Source organism: Tamandua tetradactyla, chromosome 17 (genome assembly GCF_023851605.1).
Source record: "Tamandua tetradactyla isolate mTamTet1 chromosome 17, mTamTet1.pri, whole genome shotgun sequence".
Classification (NCBI taxonomy): Eukaryota; Metazoa; Chordata; class Mammalia; order Pilosa; family Myrmecophagidae; genus Tamandua; species Tamandua tetradactyla.
This window is the reverse complement of record NC_135343.1, coordinates 30,300,018-30,306,563: the sequence shown is the minus strand read 5'-3', so window position 1 is coordinate 30,306,563 and position 6,546 is coordinate 30,300,018.

Here is a 6,546-nt window from a genome sequence, read left to right as displayed (position 1 = left end):
GGAACCGAGTTCTCATACAGTCAGAGGATAATATAGTGCTAGGGTGAAGGGCAGCACGCTAAAACCAAGACTTTTCCCTGATCATTGTCTACCTAGAAGAAGTTATGCAGGATTTGGTCAGATTGTCTCAATATTCAAATCGAATTTTGATCTGGTTGTCCTGTCTCACCTACTGTCAGCATGCCAATGCATTATGCACGAAGCTGAGGCCTGAGAGTGATTTCTATCCACTGAGCATCTCCTTTATTCCAATACTGCCTTTTAGCAAGTCCCCAAAGTTCTCTGATGGGATGAAAAAATGAATGCCAGAGTTGAATGAGGTCTAGCCTGCTACTACCTAATTAAAATGATTTTGTGCCAGTTGCTTTTGTTGGGCTGGATCCACACATAATATAATTTTAATCTTGTTTATTTGCACTCTGGGGATAGATTTGAGATCAGCATTGCCACTTAAGTGAGGTTAATCAAGCATACTGCATGCAGCTTTTGTTTCTCCATTGGACGTGAAAGGTGACCACTGCTGGTAGGTTACCCAACTGGCCGCTCACTCCACTAACAAGGAAGAGGTGGCACTCAGTATCTGATCATTAACCCAGCCTCAGCCCCGGCCCCTCTTCCCATCTAGTCCTTGGAATGGTGCAGCTGTTGTCAGTCACAGAGGGACATTCCAGTTATGAGCTGCTCTGTTTTGGCTGTGGGTACATGCCTTTACACGAGGGGAGGGGGAGGGAGGAAAAAAAAGGGGAAAAAACATAACTCCCCTAAAAAACAAACACCATTGTTTTTTTTGTTGTTGTTGTTTTGTCTGCCTGGCTGTGTTTATGTATATAAAATGGACATTATGGTAGAGTGAAAAAGACCCTCATAAAAATCCTTCTTGAAAACTATGGTTGCTGACAGCCGTGACCTCTGTGAGTCTGCATGTTTACCCATAATTCATAATTAACAAAGACATTAGAACTGCCACAGGAGAATTCTGGGCTTTATTTCTTTCTAACTGGGCAGTACTAATGCTGGAAGTGCTCCCAAATCAGTGATTTAACATTTCAGGAAATCTTGGAGAGGCAGCAGAAGCCTCCTTATATAGCTCATACGCTGGGACTTTGGTGATACAGAGACGGCAGAGATAATTATTCAGCTCTCGTTATTGCTGTAGCTGTGCACCTGATCCCCGAGCCATTAGAGCACTCTGCAGGTTATTACAACTATCAAACATCAAGGTCTCTTTTCTAGTCTCTTGCCTATGTGGTTATCATTTTTACTTCTTTTAAATCCCCCATCTGCATAGAAAGCCTCTGTGATTTTTTTTTTTTTTACCAAGATCTGCTCACAGCCTTTCCCCCCATCCCCTTCTTTATGGCTCCCCAAATGGAGGCCTTTTCTTAGTAGCACATTAGCATAAAAACATCACCCTCATGCTTCTCCACTTTGTATTGTTTTTATGCCCTCTCTCGTGTTTGATGTCCTCTTTGAGACTCTGGGCACCCATGCCTTAATTTGGACAGCCAATGAGTCCGTGGATCAGAATTCTCCTGAGCTCATGGAAACCACAATAATATTAATTCCACCATGATGGGAGTTGTCAGTGCCCACATTTAACCTTCCACTTAGTTGAGGGCCCTCTTCACTTTACTGCATGTTTCTACCTATTGCTGCTGTATTTTAGAGTGTCCAAAAAAAAATAACAATAACCTAGAAAATTATAGGGAACATAATGACAACTTGCAAAAAAGCAATTTAGTGTTGTGGATGTATTTAACAGTTCGTTACTTTAAAATCTCTGCACTAGAGACAGTGTCCCTTCTCGGAATTTAGCATATAGCAGTCTTTTTTTGATGAAATGTATTTTCAGCTTGGGTCACACTCTAGCCCTGTGATAAGTTTGCTTTTAATAATAATTTTCTAGACAAACTCCAAGATGATCAAAACCAGACAGCTCTGAATATTCTGGGCACCGTGTCAGCTATCTAGGGGCAGGCAGTCACTTATCATGATATATAAAGATAATACTATAAATTAAGAGTCTGAAGCACTCCGCTGGGGATTGCATCTTAAGTGAAAGCGAGTTGCTATTTCTGGATGTTTTACACAGCCTGACTCCCCTTAGAAATCTTCATTTCGTGTGATCTCCACCAAACACCTGTAAAAAAGGCATTCCATCCGCTGCAGGCCTATCTGATGAAAAAGCTAATCCACAAGGGGTGAGGGGCAGTCGCAGACAGTATGGTGGGCCTAAGAAACATATGGCTTCCCCACTTAGTATTGCTGCTCAGCCGTCCCACACCATATTCCCTTAAATGGGCATTAACTATGTAGCTAAATTAGTAGAGGGTAAGACATGAAATAAAGGCACTTTTGATTTACCAAAACGAGATGAAACCTAATTTAGCAGTATCTATACATTGTGTGTGTATGCATTGTATTACATGTAAAAAATATTTATATATATATCTCTCTATATGAGCTTTCAAGGTTAGGTCATGTTTTCATCAATGAGAAGCCAAAATTACATAGTTTACATGCTTTAATCTGTCCTTTACTTCATTGGCCTTTACAGAGAAATGATCTGCTTTTCCTGACTTAAGGAAGAGACTGGTTCCTTTTAGAATCTTCTCCTGCCCCCTTCTGTTGAACCAAGGAGTTTTACATGTTTTAAAAATGATGTTCTCCTCTTTTTTTTTTTAAACATAGTGGTGTGTCTTCTGGAGCTAAGGAGCACAGACTTCACCAAATATGTATCTATTCAAACAAATTCTTGCAGATCAAACATAAAAGTAAATCAGTGTGTAATATTTGTTGTGAATTACGTTTCCTCACAATCAGTGACAGCAAGAAGAATGCTTCACTCTGGGAAATTTGTTAAACTACTTTTGAATCATTAGAACACTCTCAGGGGTTCTCCATAGTGTGTGTACTTTCATTTTTACTATATGCAATTGTTTATTCCTTCATATACAGTAACCCTTAACATTAGAATATTTGATATAAGTCTTTTCAGTTATCTATTCTGGAACCCTTACAAAAAATCTGAGACCCAGAGAAATCAAATAACTTTCTCAAAGTCACATATCCAGCTAGTCTGTGGCAGATTTGGGTTCTGGTCACTTGATTGTCATCCACTACTCTTTTCAATATACCCCATTCCTGTTTCCCACAATTACTGATACCACCAAAGCAAGGAAAGTCACTTGTGAGTTTGTTCTTAGCCATCCATTCTCTCATTGGTAAGAAAAAAATGCATAAATTTGCAAGATGGTGGGCCAGTAATATAGCAAAGGTCTTTTTTTTGCATGACAACCAACTGACCCCTAAATGAATTGAACCCATGACCCCTTTCCTCATTAGCTCCAAAAAAAAGCTAACTAGCCCAGAAACAATTGTTACAAGCAAGCTACAACACAAATCCACCACGTTGTTCCTGTGGGATTAATTAGAGAGCTAAAACAATGCTTTCTCTTTGGAAGACATACAAAATTATATTGCTATATTCTTCTGGCTTCTGAACCTCTTGAAATTTTATGCAAAATTTTATGTAAGAGCAAGTATACCTTGCTCTGGGGAGAGGATTCCAATTTTTTTTTTTTTTAAGAATCTGTGTGTGTGAGAGAGAGAGAGAAAGAGAGAGGGAGAGAAAGAGAGTTAAAAAGACAGAGAGAGCTCCCAAATGGGGTAAAAACAATTGTTCTGTTTCATGCTTCAGTGGTCTGTCCTGACGTCATCACTGGTGTTGCTCCCCCACCAGAAACCCGGGAATTGCATTTTGCTTCACTAAACTGAAGAAACAATCATTCCTATTTTCCTTGAGAAAGAAAAGGTATAGAAAGTAAATACACATATGCAGTGATTATAATTAACACTAAATCAGTAAAGACTATTTTGGGATATTATGGCAATTTATTTAGTGCTAATTCAAGTAGGAATCCTGAGTGACTTTTGTACACAAGAGGAAAAATAATTCTGTAGCCTTGAGTGTGGGGATATTATGGTATCCATGATAAGGAGAGTAGAATAGGCAAAGAATAAAATACTCGGATATTTGAAAGCATTTTTAGCTTATTCAGATGCTTTATAAGAATAGTAAGACCTCTCTAGTCATCAAAGGGTTAAAGCACTATAAAGAAACTTCCATATGTACTTTGTTATACATGAGCCAGATAAAGAGATGTCGTTCTACTGATATATTACATAAATCATGGTGCCAGCCAGAAAAACAACAGATGACCAATTTGTACAAAGCATTTTTTCCTTATGTTGCATTTATTTAAAATACATTAAATCGTTGTGCTAAAACTGAGGCAGCTGGCAGTCCAGGCAACCTTATAAGATTTGTGTTTTCTGGAACCAGGCCCATTCATTTGGGAAGGTGGACCCTTTGGGCTAGTATATTTGCTTAGTCATATGCCAAGCCCTTGGAGAGTACAAGTAGTCCAGAATTTACCATGGTTTCATTTTTGTTTTTATCAGACATCTCCTAACAAATGGAAGTCAGATGGTTAATACCCATTTACTCCCAAGTGAAGTCACTAATTAATGGTGCCAAGACTCAACCCATGGAAAATACTCATGTGGGATGGAATCAGAGAAAACTGGCCATTTTCCAGGGGCTTCCTCTTCTATTTCATGAACATTGACATTGATGTGATTTCTGGTTCACCTTAGGAATAAAAGTCATGGCTGGTTGGGGTGGGTTTGTATTAAACTGGTTCAAGTGTGGACTTAATTTGTTTGTGGAATTGTCGTGTTTGCTGTTGTATTTTTCTGGCTCATAGCTCTCACTAAATTCTTTATGAGACTGCAGATCCAGCCCCCGCCCCCCAATCCAAGAGAGTAAGAATCACTATTAGGAATTTAATATGTACTCAATTTAAATGTTTCCAGTTTTTATCATCAACTGCATTCAGAAGCAATATTGGACAAACCAGGGCTGGAAGAGAGAAACCCTTCTCAAGAGGTGATTTCTGCACCTCCTTTAATGGAAAGCTTGGACACTAGAGATGCAATGTTCTTAAAAAAAATTGAGACATGATGAATGATGCCTCTGTACATTAGTCATTATAAAATGAGAAGTTTTGGGTTCAACAAATTCATTCCCTGTTGACCAATAATCAGAAGATCGAAGGGATTTCTTTAAAATGATGACTCTTGAAAATTGGAGCTACCAAAAGTGAGAGAACTCTATTTAAATAAACTGACATTTTTGGTAACTACTGTGTTCACAACATGCTAGGGATATATTTCATAAATTTTTTAAGGGCACAGAATACTATATTTCATAGGATTCTGAATTAGGGCATGAAAAAAGATACAAAATAAAGTCTGTTTTCTCAGTTTACACATTGGGGAGATGTGTATTTTAGGGCAACATGAAAGCAAAGAACAGTTCTAGACTTTAAACTGTACCTAGTTGAATGTCAAATTATATATTATTATAGACAGAGATTACCATAACTGGTTATAAAAGGAAGATATAATGGAAGTTCATTATAAGGGAATCTGACGGAAGGGATAGTAACTGAAATAAGTCATATGCTGTAGATAAAAATTCGTCGTGTGGGAATGAGAGGTCATTTGATAGTATTGACTGGCAATGAGACTCTCTTCATAGGTTAATAATGCTATCGTTAGGATGAAAATTAGGCAAGTTTTAATTGTGAGAACTTAAAAAAAATGGTTAGTGACTTACCACAGTGGAGAAGGACAAAGAAATCTTAGAGGAAAAGGAATTGAAATTTGTATTCTCTTTGAAAACTAAAAGTGTACTGCAGGATAAAGACTTGAAAAACAATTTCCACCAAGAATGAACTTGGGAAAGGGCAGAGGTGAAATGCTCAGTTGGGAATTGTGTTAGAGCTTGATCCAGGGGTGCTAGAATCCAGTTAGCAGATCACATAAATGGGAGCCCAGGACAAGGAGGTGGCACCCAATAAGCATCTTTGGTTGATTTTTACAAGACTGAGAGAACTTGGGGTACTTATTTTTCAGCTCTACTTCTAGATTACGTTATTTTTGTACTGTCAGTTTATTACAGTGTACATGTAAAAGGATGGAAATGATGGAGAGCAAAATAGAATACTCAAAATTAGTAATCAGTAACTTTTGTTGTAAATAAAGCTGTTTATCAGAGTCTGAAGTTTTAATTGGTTGGAAATCATGATAAGCTTTTTTTTTTCATTTGTCTGGGTAATACATCTTGAAAACGATCAGAGATTCAATTGCAAAAAGAAAGGATTTAGGTCGATCTTATTCTTCCGTAATATGATCAAAATGTGGCAAAGTATGGAGTCTCAGGCTAATATAACCCATTTGTTTTTCCTTCTTCTCTTCCACTCCCTTAGCACTCGTCCCTCCCCCACCTTCTCTGATGACACTGAGTTAGGGTTTGAATGCTTGAAGTCGCAGGACTCGTTTTCTCACACAAAGGAATTATCTTCCTGCACCTTCACAAGATGTAAAATTTGAGTAATTTATAGTAAAATCAAGGACCTCTTATCTGGGCACACCAAACATAGTCAAAGATGGCAGTACAGTATGATGGTTCAGAATTCA